The 13,680-nt window shown below is 37.9% G+C and overlaps 1 protein-coding gene across 1 annotated transcript in view; it reads right to left on the minus strand.

Annotated features, from left to right (window-relative positions):
* LOC135701073 (uncharacterized) overlaps positions 1–12,452 on the minus strand; it is a 38,367-nt gene extending 25,915 nt beyond the window's left edge. Inside the window, exon 1 of the transcript XR_010517618.1 lies at positions 11,599–12,452. The gene's annotated coding sequence lies outside the window, so the exon portion shown is untranslated. The remainder of the gene's footprint in view (positions 1–11,598) is intronic.
* Positions 12,453–13,680: the final 1,228 nt, after the last annotated feature.

The following is a 13,680-nucleotide window of genomic DNA, read 5'->3' on the forward strand; positions in this document are numbered from 1 at the left end:
TATACGCGTTATATCAAGGCTTATGTCCAATCACTGCTCGTTAGACTCGCACTTCTATTGAATTGGGCTCTCAGGCAGCAATTTATGTGCGTGTGGCAGTGGTTATCACGATATCGAGCATGTTGTTTGGTCGTGTGCCTTACACCGTGTTGCCAGATCTGAGTTATCCACATCCCTCAGGGCCCGAGGAAAACAACCCGCGATTCCCGTTAGAGATGTCTTGGCGAGCCGAGACCTTGACTATTTGAATTTAATTTATGTGTTTTTAAAGCGGATAGATTTGAGGATTTAGAAGTTAGTGTCATCTTGTGTTCTCCCAAGTTGTTAGCTACCCATCGGTGTACCCCCATGTTTGTCTTTTTCATCAGAGTGTCGCCTAGTTCGAGATCAAGAGCACATTGCTCTCCAAACCTTGTGTTCACAATCCCTACCCTGCCATCCATTTGTTACAATTTGTTACCCCTAACCTCGAGATAGCCGCGAGTAATCGGCCCCCGCTTTACTAACGTTAGTTTTAAGTAATTTTGTTATCTAAACAATGAATATCGGCTCCGCAGAGCTACAGCAAATGAGCCTGGAAAAATAAACGAATTATTAAAAAAAAAAAAAATACTCCAATGCAACATTAAATTTGTTCAAGTGATCTTCGCAAGCGCCACATATCGTTCAGGCTCTTGTGATGAAATATGAAACGCACCTTTTAAAGTGAATTGCACATAACACCGTTCATCACTTACACACACATGAAATCTACCTCGGCCAACCTGGCAGAACGCGCCCTAACCCTCACTGAACCAAAGGGGAGGGAAAAAATTTCCTGAGGTTGTAAAGCACCAATACAGTAAAAAGTTTACAACATGCTTTAATAAAAAATACCATACCCGAACGATATTCCAAATGATAAAACTATACCACGAATGGTTTGGATGGTACCCTGAACATGTCGTTAAGCAAAATAACCGAACAAATTGTATTAGGGTAGTCTACTATCCTGATCATGACTTGGCTTCATGGCTTGTTGAAATTAGTAGTCAAATTTTGTTACTTCGTTTGCATTTTTGTAAAAAGTTTACCATCGGGGCAAGACGGAAACTGTCAATAATTCATACGAAAAACATTTAAATTTACTTATTGAAATTAAAATTTTCAAGAATGTTCTTCATTCCCCTAGCAGTCCGTTTTTCACGCAAATGTTGTTTTTATGATGCTTCGTTCGTGAGTTTAACTCACAGAATACTGGTATTATAAGCAAAATGCTTAACTTATTGATGAAAGAAAAAACAACAATCCTTAAGGTGTCCGTCTTATCCCAATTCCCCCTATACGCTATATTAGGTACTAATTCCATGATGGGGAGAATCAATTAGCGTCTAGAAAGGCTTGAGTCATAAGTGTGAAATCCTGATAAGAGTTCAACTTATCAGACAACTGGTTAAACGGTGAAGCTTGTGAGGCCATCAGTCAAATGGTACTTGACGGCTGACTAATCGATATAAGTTGTTTACATATCCGCGGTCGGCACGCTATTTCAAAACTACCCAGATTTGAGGAGGACCCACCCAGATCGATCAAAACTGAATCTACCCCAAAATTGGACAACATCGACCTGAATCCGATTGTTTATTCAGGGTGTCTACTTCAAATTCCTTGAGTTTTCCAGGTTTTTCCAGGACGGATGAAAAAAATTCCAGGTGCATACAAATTATACACATTATTATTTTATCTATTTATCCATCCCTTTTATGTACTTATTGATTTATGTTATTTTCGATTGTTCAAACTTGGGCGTTGGTACTTATAAGTCGGCACAGCAAAAAAATGATTGAATATTACAGCAGAACAGATGCACATAGGATGTTTAATATTAATTTGTACAATTTATGTTTAGTAAATGCACCAATAGTGGAGAACGTTAGTACAATGTACTTCTATAGCGGCTTAGGGAGACTCTATAAGCCACCATAGGAACACATTGCACTAAAGTACCTCCACTATTGGTGCATTTATCCTACACATAATTTGCGAAATTATATCCATGGGTGCAATATTGTATTTGGTTTTTACAATCAAATTAGCTATTCAAACAATAGCATGCATTACGTTAATCAAATATTACATTCTTTTTTGGTATTTGTGTGGTATTTTTTTAAATCAAGAATATAAATACAAGTAAGAAACCTGTCTATACTATTTCGATAAAACGATATATCAAAATTTGATAACAATATGCTTTCAAAAACAAAATATAATTTTGATAATATGTTTGAGTCCAACTCTGTTTGGAAGATCAAGACATAATAAATCATGGTTTCACATGTCTAAAATCTCTTAAGGTCCGTTTAGACTATCTGATTTTGACCGCCACTATAATGAAAAATCTGCTCGAATTTACTTTCGACACACTTTGTCGAACCCCCCTGTTTGCTGGTGTTCACACTGCTTGCACATATAGAAAGAACTGTCAATTTAGATTTTAATACAAAACTGTATCAGGAATCAAAAGTAAATACTTCCATCAGGAATTACCGGAAAATTGCTCTAGTTTCGGCAGACGTATTTGCTTTTATTATTTTAAATAAAATGAGAAAGAGAAGATGAACTTTGTGGAGTAGGAAATGGTTGCTCAGGAGGAACACCGGCAGGGATCTGGCTCATCTTGTCCATCAAGAGCTGCGATATGAAGATGAAAATGGATTTCAAAACTTCGCCAGGATGTCGATACCAACTTTAGACAAGCAATGGGAAAAGTTCTCACTAGATATACATGATTCCTTGAGTTCTGAAAATTTATGTTAACAACTCAATTCTTGAAGGTCTTCAAACCTTCTGACGTCCCTGAAGTTTTGTTTCTGTTCTCCGGTAAAATTTCTTTAAAGATCAACAATCTTTCCTGACAATCTGCAAATTTCTCGGTAGTTCTACAGATTTCTTTGAAGTTCTGTGTGTTCTTCAGAAGTTCTGAAAATTTCCCTAAAAATCTAGAAGGTTCCTGAATTCCTGGAGATTTAAGATCCTTGAAGATCAACAATTATCTCTGATGTGCACAAAATTTCTAATAATCTACAAACTCCTCGAAAGTTCTGTAATTTTCTCTGTTCTATGGTTCAATTAATATCTGCAAATATCTCTGAACATCTATACAATTTTCTAAAGAATTAAAAGATTATCTAGAAAATTTTGAGCTTTCCGGAAGTTTTAGGAAGTATTCTGACGTTTTTCTAATTTTTCTGAAGCTGTGCAAATATCTCTAAAGATCAGCGAACTTACCTGAAGTTCTGTAAATGTCTTTCAAAATCCAAGAACTGCAGTAAAATTCTGAAAATTTATTTAAACATCTGCTAATTTTTGAGTAGTTTTACGATCTACCCTCTGAACTTTTCTGAAGTTTCTAAAATTTATTTCAAATTCTGTAAAGTTTTCTGAAGTACTGTATTTCTGCTCTAAAGATCTACGAACTGCCCTGAAGTTCAATAAATTTCACAGTAGATCTTCGAACTTTTCTAAAGTTCTTTAAATTTCTTTGTGGATTCTTGATCTAAAGATCGGCGAACTTTTCCGAAGATCTGTGAGTTTTGCTGAAGTTTTGCAATTTTTTTCTAAAAACGTACGAACTTTCTGACGTTTTACAGACTTCTTTTAAGGTCTACGGACTTCTCTGAAGTTCTTTAGATCTATCTATTTCCGACTTTCATGGAGTTCTGCAAAATATTGTACTTTTGTACTTCGCTTCGATTTGTTTTTGGAATTGAGGTGCTTTACTGACAAGTAACGAATTTTTCTGATGATCACGCATTTGTGAGAAACTGTAAAACTTTCTGTCAAATTCCTGCAAATATCTTTAAAGTTCTGTAAAGTTGTCTTAAACTCCGTAGCTCTATTCCCAAGATCTACAAAAAAAACTTGAGGCTCAATAAATTTCTCAGTAGATCTGCAAACTTCTCTGATGTTTTGTAAATTCCTCTCGGGTTACCCTGAAGATTTAAAAATTTCCTTGAAGATTGCCTAAAGTTGTCAAAATTTATCTGAAAATATTTGAGCTTCTTTGAAGTTTTAAATGTCTCTCTCAAGATCTACAGATTTTCCTGAAATCGTGAAAATATTTTTTTTAAAATCGCCGAACTTCCCTGAAGTTCTGCAATTTTTACTGAAGATCCATTAACATTTCTGAGATTCTTGTGATTTTTTCAGAAGTCCTGTAATTTTTTCTAAGTTCTGTAGCTTTGTTCTGAAGATCTACGAACTTTTCTGATGTTGAATAATGTTTCGAGGATCTCCAAACTTCTGTGAAATACTTTATATTTCACTGTAGATTCTTGAACTTGTCTGAAGCTATGCGAATTTCCCTGAAGATTTGCAACATTTCGCTTATAGTTTTACAAATTGATTTGAAATTATTTTTGCTTGCTTGAAGTTTTGAAAGTTTCTTTGAACATTTATCTGAAGATCTACGACCTCTCTTGGGTTTTTTTTTTTTATGAATTTCTGTTAATTACTTTTAATTTGTTTGTAGTTCTGTTCTCAAGATCTACGAACTACCCTGAAGCTCAACAAATTTCTTTCTCCCTGAAGCTAAAAAAAAAACAAATTCTCTGTAGACTCTTAGACCTGCTGTCTGGCATGCTTATTCTTATACAATACATGCTTCGTATGCTTGCTTTTGACGGTTGCTAGTCTCTCTTTTTCGGCTGTTTCCTTTTTACGAAGATTTTGATCCTCCACATACAAATCAGCGAAGAGCGAGCGTGACAAGACTCTCTCAATGAACTTGTCTCGTTCGCACACGTTGTCTTAGCTGTCAGATGCTTGTCAAGTTCAGTGTCCTTAAGAACGTTTCGAGAAACTGAACGAAAAACTTGTTTTGAATTACGAATGAAGTGATAATTGAAAAATTCCCTGAGTGGAACCAAAATTCCCTGAATATTCCAGGTTTTCCAGAAAAAATAAAATTCCCTGTAAATTCCCGATTTTCCAAGTTTTTACAGGTAGTAGACACCCTGTTATTTGTCAACTTGTCACTCCCAACTTCGTTTACCCATGTTTGGGTAGGTTCAGTTTCGACCGATCTGGGTGGATCCTATTCAAATCTGAGTAGTTGTGAAATAGCGTGCATTTGATCGAATAAATAGCGATTATGGCATTACGACTAATGGAGTCAGTGATGTCATTGTTTCCTGAGAGTTCTCTACTCAGGGTGGCCAGTGAATTTTCATTTCGAAATTCCCGGTTTTCCCGATAAAAATCTCGAAAATTTTCCGGTTGGTAATATTCAGTAAGAAACGAAAATGTTCAGTGATTATTTATTTTATCAAATACACATATTGTCGAAGGTATTTGTGGAAAAATTATCTTTAGTAGCAAAACTATAGGAAGCATTGATTAAAGCAGAAAGTTTAAAACAACCAGTCGAGTATTAGTACAAGACACTGAAGAAGTCTGCACATTGTAGACGAAATACGCGTATCTGTCAAGGATAAGCAAATAAAGTAGTGGAATTAAATGGAAAATACTAATCCTTCTCTCTCTCATTATACAGGTATTCCACTAAGACGCCCACATTCATCAGGGAACTAAACTACGCTGTCAATATACACTGGAGTCGCTTTTTACGCGGTTTTTTTACACGGTTTTTTTTTACGCGGATTTCGGAATTTACGCGTTTTTTTTTACGCGGATTCCGGAATTTACGCGGTTTTTTTTACGCGGATTTTGATTTTTTTTTACGCGGATATCAGAATTTACGCGGTTTATCATTATACACTAGAGTCGCTTTTTACGCGGTTTTTTTTACACGGTCTTTTTTTACGCGGATTTCGGAATTTACGCGGTTTTTTTTTACGCGGATTGCGGAATTTACGCGGTTTTTTTTTACGCGGGACGTATCACGTATCAAAGCCACTCCAGTGTATTGACAAACATCGTATTGTCAATTTTCCATACAATATTATCAATCTATAAATATTGAAAACATTAATGACAATACGCTAGAGCGTTCGTTACACAGGTCAATATATTGACAATAAATTGACATACTGACAATATTATTGAAAATGTAATATTGATAAGGATGGATTGATGACGAGTATTGTTGAAAACTGAGTTTCATTTCACTTTGTCAATATTTTTCCCCTACTCAAGAGGAGGGAGAACGTACGTCATTTAGACCGACTGACTCACAAAGCACATTCACGCATGCAGTGTTGCCATTTTGTTTAAATCTGCGTGTGTGATATAAAATTGGTTTCAAACTAAATAAAAAAGTGGGTTTTTCAACACGAGTGGTAATTCCGCGCACTTGACAATCGATTTGATTCAATTCCATTAATTTGTTAAAACACATGTGTCTGCATGTGTTATCATATTGTCCTGTGTATTTTCTGTGTTCTGTCAAAAAGTTATAACATTTGATATTGGCTAGCCGTCAACGCCAATATCAATTTGGCATTTGAATGCAAATTCGCGGAATTTCAGTTCAAGTGGAATAACCTACGTTCACGGTATATCCTATATTAATTAATAAACTATATGCGTGCCCATTAATAAAGTTTTTATAGCATATAACCTACATTAACTTTCTTACTCGTCTTTTGGATATAGTTGACTTTTGAGTATTAATAATCAATAATATAAATTTGCTAAAAATTATAAGACGATTTCATCATGGTAAAACTAGTGTATAATTATGATAAAACTAAGATGATATGTATGGTTAACATTCGGTAAACATTATTGTTCTGAAGAAAAAGGTGAGTTAAGTAATATTAAAACTAAAATTGGATGGGAAAATGTATCACCTAGTTCTTTTGTCATTCCGTAAACAACATTCCTTTAAATTGAAATGAAAACTTAAGAATGGGTCTAGAATAGGTTAATATGTAATATTACTTATTATTTTAACCCAAAAATAATTTAAAATGTACAAGCATAAGTAAAGGTTTGGTCACAATTGGTTTTCTTTGGTACACACTAAATCAGATCTTCACTGTTCGGTAATTTTTGAACCACGGAACTTTTCGGTGTAAGTTTATCAGTAAAAAATTTAACGATTTTGAAATTTATTACGAAATTGTACGGACCTAGTTTAAACCGTTCAATGATAATGTGTCGATTTTATTGATTTCTTACGAGTAAGGGGCTGGTCATAAACTACGTAGACATTAGGGGGAGGGGGGGTTGGCAATCATCCAGGGCCCATACATTTTTTTTAAATAGGCAATTGTCTACACAGGGGGAGGGGGGAGTCAAGAATCCCAAAAAACTGTCTACGTAGTTAATGAACAGCTCCTAATGGTAATTTGAAATTTTACCGACTTAAACGCTGTCCAGACTGGAGAGTTATAACATGTTATAACGGTTATCAAATAATTGCAACACAGAAACCACTATCAAGATAGTGCTATAACATGTTACAACTCTGTAGTCTGAACGTACTATTAGCAACAATCAATACGGAAGCTAACGATTTTAAATTGGCTCACTGCTTTACTAGCCTATTGGTCCTAAGCAAACGATTAACGTACCCCATTCTAGTCGAAATTCTAGTACTACACTATGTTTGTTTGGATTTGCTATGAAAGTTTGACAGATGAAATGAGGGGTTAGTGGATTTTCCTTTATTTCGAGGGGTGAATCGATTAGCTTGGGACCGAAGATAGTACCAGAGCTGAGCCAAAAAGTTGAGCTCGTTTCTTTGGGACCTTCTGGTCTTAGAGTTACCTCTATGCTATTAGGTGATACGAATTCAGTGTGTTGTTAGTATTTTATATAGGTCCAGCAACGACGTTTCTGTTTTGATCCGAGTGCAAACATTAACGCTAAACACACTTTGTTTCGCTGATCCGTGTTTCTTGTGAGGGGAAATTGAGACAAGTAATATTGACTTTAATATATTGAGGTTAAAAGGCTTCAAACGAATTGCCATTAATGTTGTCGATATTCGCATAGTGATGATATTGATAGCAACAAAGTGAATTCAAATCAACTTTTCTTTAATACTTGGAATCAATCATCATCATCAATATCACCTTTTCAATAATATTGTCAGTATGTCAATTTATTGTCAATGTATTGACATGTGTAATAGGCGCACAACGCCTGTCATCTGCGAACAATTCGAGTGAAGCCAAATTTCTCTGGTGCTCTGGTGCTAATTTGACAGCTCCTCCTTTTCCTCTATGATAACAGTCCCATCTTTGCTTGCTATTCTCGACTCGAGTATTAATTAGTACAAGACACTGAAGAATTCTGCACATTGTAGAAGAAATACGCGTATTTGTCAAATATAAGCAATTAAGGTAGTGGAATTAAATGGAAATTACTAATCCTTCTCTCTCTCTCTTTATACATATGTTAAGGTTCATATGCAGTTGCTACGCACCCGCTGGACGATGGAGCAGTTCCACGAGACGCTTGTTGGACTTACCGAACAGTTCATCGGACGAAGACCGGTTGTCATCGAAGGAGACGCCAATGCTTTGTGTTTGTGTTTGTGGAGTCGAGAAACAGATGTACCAACACAAAAGGGCATATTCTGCTGGAAGCTCTGGCGAAACTGGAAATTAGGCTGGTGGAAAACATGAATTGGAGAGGTGTATGAAGGATATACCCATCAGGCAATCCGATATCACATCGGCCAGCGGAGTCCTGTGGCAGTACAGAGAACGAAAACTTGCGACCTGAAGAGAAAGACGAGTTGACAGAATCGTTAGGGAGAGCATGTGACATGTCCATGCTGAGGAAACAGGAGCTACATAACAGACGGCCTCCAGCTGGAGGCTGGGTCGAGACGCTGCTGCCAACGACGCACACCGTGTCGTGATGACGAAGATCAGATGTCAAGTCATGCCCGCTGAAATGTGCTTAGAGAACCTGAAAGTCATCGTGGAAGGACTTTTCTCGAAGCACAATTCAACGACCTGGCCACCCATCGTTCGGAGACGGGGAGGGAGATAACGACGAAGGCACCAACGAGCAACCCGTAGCAGTGCCTGCTGGATACACTCGGAAAACTCTTGGAGAGGATCATCCTAAACAGGCTGACGAAATGCACGGAGAGTGAGCAAGGATTGTCGGAGAGGCAGTTCGGATTTTGAAAAGGAAGAGCAAAAGTGCATGCAATTCGGACAGTTTTCGAGAGAGCCGGGAAGGCGTCGAAACAAAAGTGGAGAGAAGATCGATATTACGTTGTGATAACGATCGACGTCAAGAATGCGTTGTACAGCCTAGCTGGGAGGCCGACACTAATTACCGGTACAAGTCAAATATGGGGCAGAAATCGATTACGATCACGGTGGGAATTCTACAAGGCTCCATCCTTGGTCCAACGCTCTGCAACGTGATTTAAAACGGTGGTCTAACGCTGAAGCTACCCAAACGAGTTGAGATCGTTGGCTTTGCAGACGACGTCTTTCGGTAACAGGCAAGACGCTGGAATAGATGGAAATGTTGGCGACCGAGGCGGTCGACATGATTGGAAACCTAATGCATGGTGCGAAGCTGCAAATAGCCCACAACAAAAGCGAGGTGGTATTGATCAGTAACTTTAAAGCGCTGAAGCAGTCAGAAATTTCCGTGGGGGCACGCAATAAACTGTGCGTGTTGAAATGTCTGGGAGTGATGGTTAACGACCGTTTGGCTTCAATAGCCACGTAGAATACGCCTAAGAGAAGGCAGCGAAGGCCATCAACGCGGTAGCCAGAATCATACCGAACATCTCGGGACCAAGCAGTAGCAAGAGACGGCTCCTGGCTAGTGTATTTACGTTGATACTGAGATATGGAGGTTCAGCCTTGGTTGCAGCGCTGAAAACCAAGCGGAATTTAAGAAAACCGAACAGTATAGTACGTACCGGTTCCACAAACCGTACGCAAACTTTTCGAGACATTTGGTGTACCCTGTGTTGTAAAAATAGTAAACATTTATCAGTACTTCCATTAATAGTGGATACATAATGGATAAACTTGACTTTGAAGAAATTTGGGGGGAAAACCGTCAAAACTTTTTGAAGGAAGAGAACATTAATGGACAGATAAATTGGGGAAAATGGGACAAGATGGCCACTAGACTGATGCAAAATTTGAAATTTTCGCTCCACAATGCTTAAACGCTTCCAAAACGTGTCCTGATTAGCCTTCTAAAATTTGTACCCATTTGGTAAAAAAATGTTTTAGCACAAACCATTTGAAGTTTATTTGAAAATCACTATGGGAAAACCATTTTTGTTTGTTCATATCTATCTAACAATTCACCACTACAATGTCACACTGCAGTATACAGTGTTGCCCACAAAACAGCTGCTTGATCGTGCCATCATATTTTCATTCTCTTAAATGATTATTAACTATTTAATTTGACGTTTGACAGAAAAACGATCTTCTGCAAAGCTGTAGCTGAGAAAATTAACGATAAGAATAGCTAAAGCTATAGGCTGATCCGAGGACCCGATTTAAAGCAGTTTGAGAAACTGTGGAGTGAAAATATCAAATTTTGCATTACTTTAATGGCCACCCTAACGAAGCACGAATAAAATTTGAAGAAATAGGAGTCCTTGATGTGATCAAGTTAACAATAGAAGACGATGCAAAAGCGAGGCACCCGATGGTAACAAGTTTAAGTTCATTCAAGTTCATTCCACAACACGCCTTCTAGCTGTAAATGATCAATAAAGCTAGTTCTATTTGTTCAAGCTCGTTGCTTATTCTATGCCCATCCGAATGAGAACCTTCTGTTATGGGTTATGGGCTCTCGTCGATCCAGACGGTTCCGCTATCCAGCAGCTGACTGGACCAAATTATGAGAATTGGAAGTTCCAAATCAAGTTTTACCTGGATGTGGCGAAAATATCTTCAGTGCTGATGGCGGAAGCTCCGGCTGCAAATGATGGCGACAAGATCGAAGTGGGATCAGCTGGACAAATAGGCTCAATCGCTTGGCATCGGCCTTAGGTAATATATAACATGGGAGTCGCGCTGCGCGCCTCGCTACACAAGTACAGTAATGACCCGAATTTGTCAGCCCCGCCACGCATCAGGGTTTAATCTTTCAATAATTGAACATAATCCAAATTTTCCTCTTTCATCTTTAAGATGGATGTTTAAGACCGCTGAAAAAGGGTGCTGATAAAATCGGTTCATTGCTGTATAATTTTTCCTTGGTAGAACGAACATTCGGAGTTGTGTTATATATGATCTTCTGAAGTCTGAACAAGGCATTAGACATTCTTCTCAAGAAATAATATTTCTCTCGACCACAGTAATTTGACACTGATCCTAAGTAAGTAATATAAGTATTTCAATTTTCAAAAAAAACCTGGTATAGCATTACATACATCGAACTGTGAGCGTTCCATGAAAACGAACCCTTGGTTATATCTCGCCTAATTAGCAAGTATTAGGTAAACAATAATATTTGCCACAGCCGTCGTCGCTGCGCAGCTGCAAATCTGCCAGCACTGTGCCTTGCTTAAAAAAAAAAAAAAAAAAAAGGCGAGAGATGAAAGATTCCGACCATTCCGAACGAAGAAGCAAACACAAAGCTTCCAATGCTGACCTCTGAATCATTTCCCGTCCCGATCCGCCATCCCCATCCCATTCATTTACGTACCTGGCATTGGTGCTGCATTTGACGAACAGGCAAGCGATTCGATTTCCCCGCAAGGATCTTGCGAAGAATGCCTCGAAACATTCCTTCTCCCGATCGCCGTACTGCCAGTCGGCCCGATCCAGCAGGGTCAGTGTGAATTTACTGTTGGCCGCGTCATCGGACTTCAGATCGTAGCTCGGCTCCGGAGGTAGAAAGGCCAACTTGGAAGCGATCCGTCCCGGGAAGGGCGGACAGCAAAATAAACAACACAGCTCATTGAAGCTGAGGCCGTTCATCTTCTTTTTGCTCTCGACTGCTTCCGCTGTTGTTGTCGTTGATGACCCTCTGGCGGTGCCGCCTCCTCCTCCTCCACCTCCTTCCACTGATCCAGCCGAAATCGTTCCCTCTGAACCGTGATGTATTCGGGCGTCCTTGGAGCTGGTGGTGCTGGCCGTGGTTGTTTTGTTCCGTTCCAGTTTGACCGACTAATTGGTTCAACCCAAGTACCGAACAATAATTATAATCCACGCGATATGGAAGCGATTTTTTTTCACCGTGGAAGCCCCCTTTTTCCAAAATGAAGCAGCAGCCAGCTTCTTTTCCTCTTTTCTTTTTTCGCACTCCACCACTCAGTCGAAACAACTGAACCAGACCGTGCAAAGGAAAAAAAAAACTTCTTTTTTCACCTTACGAACACAAATTTCACTACTGCTGTACGGAGTACATGCCACCCTCGACTGCGAACACCGTTTCGACACGAAAATTTCACACTTTTATCAGCAATTTTACACAAAATTCGTGTTTTTCTTCCACTCGAAATACGCCACACATTCAACACTATTCAGTCGCTCTTCCTCTTCTACTGACTGATGATGATCATTGGCTGATGCTTTTGGGGTGCTGTTCGGTTTTCACAATAAATGATGACGACTTTTGACAGCTGAGCACAAAGCGAATCAGCGTACACGCAAAACATGTTTGGAGGAAAATTTAAATTAATTTTCAAAGTTCTATTACCACTAGTATGTCGGTATGTTGTTGTATTGTATTATTCTATAATAATTATAGTGCTTTATAACAATTAAACTATTTAATTTTTATTCTTTCTGGCCTAAAAAAACAAACCTTTTTGAGATACCTGTGTTAATATGGCATTAAATTTGAAAATTACAGTAAATATCATTAATAACACCTTTGAAACTCGGGGATTTATTATATTATCGAAAAGGTTTGGGCAGAAGGGTCTTACATTTTTTTGAAATATTGCCCTCAGGTAGAGTTTAACAATTATGTAAAAGAAAAAAAAAATAAAAAAAAATCGAGGTGGCTAATTTTTCTGGAAAATTTTAGATGAATTTTTCGGATTTTCCCGGACATCATGTACTTTCAAAATGCGATATAACTTTAAACTCTTCCAAAATTTCATAAAATTTTGAGACCCTTTATGGAGCGAAATTTGTCCGATAATAATAAAAAAATCCCCATCTCACCCTAATAAAATATGTTTGGTTATTTTGCTGACCGTCGTGTTCGGGGTATCATCCAAACCATTTGTGGGATAGTTCTACCATTTGTGTTATCGTCAATCAATGGTAGTTGTTTATTACATTTTAATCAATTTAAATTTAACTTTGTTATTTGCTTTTCAGCTCAACATTTTAAATATATAATGCTCGATGTAAGGACTGTTGATTGAATTCCAATGCTTGAAAGTTTTTTTGTCAATATGTAAAGTTAAATTTTTTTATCAAATTTAAATTTATTGAATTCAACATTGATCCAATTTACAGTGTAAGATCCAAAAGAAGGAAGAAGGAGATAAAAATGTCAGCTGATGACGTATAGAGCTGGGGGCCATGTCATCGAATAACATAGAATTTGCCTCTACGGTTCTTTCATAAGGGCCAATGTTGCAAACGTGTTGCTTCCACGAATTTATCAAGAATGAAAACTCGCTCAAGTAAACCAATCACTACGACTGTATACTGGGAGAGTAACCTTATCCAATATAATTAGTGGCTCACACAGATAGGCTTTCATTACGAGTAATTTACGGTAGAATCCATTAATTATGTTTGTGGTATTGGTCCTTATGAATAAACA

Source organism: Ochlerotatus camptorhynchus, unplaced genomic scaffold, assembly GCF_037179485.1.
Source record: "Ochlerotatus camptorhynchus isolate MF236.1 unplaced genomic scaffold, CSIRO-AGI_Acam_v1.1 ptg000149l, whole genome shotgun sequence".
In the NCBI taxonomy this organism is placed as follows: Eukaryota; Metazoa; Arthropoda; class Insecta; order Diptera; family Culicidae; genus Ochlerotatus; species Ochlerotatus camptorhynchus.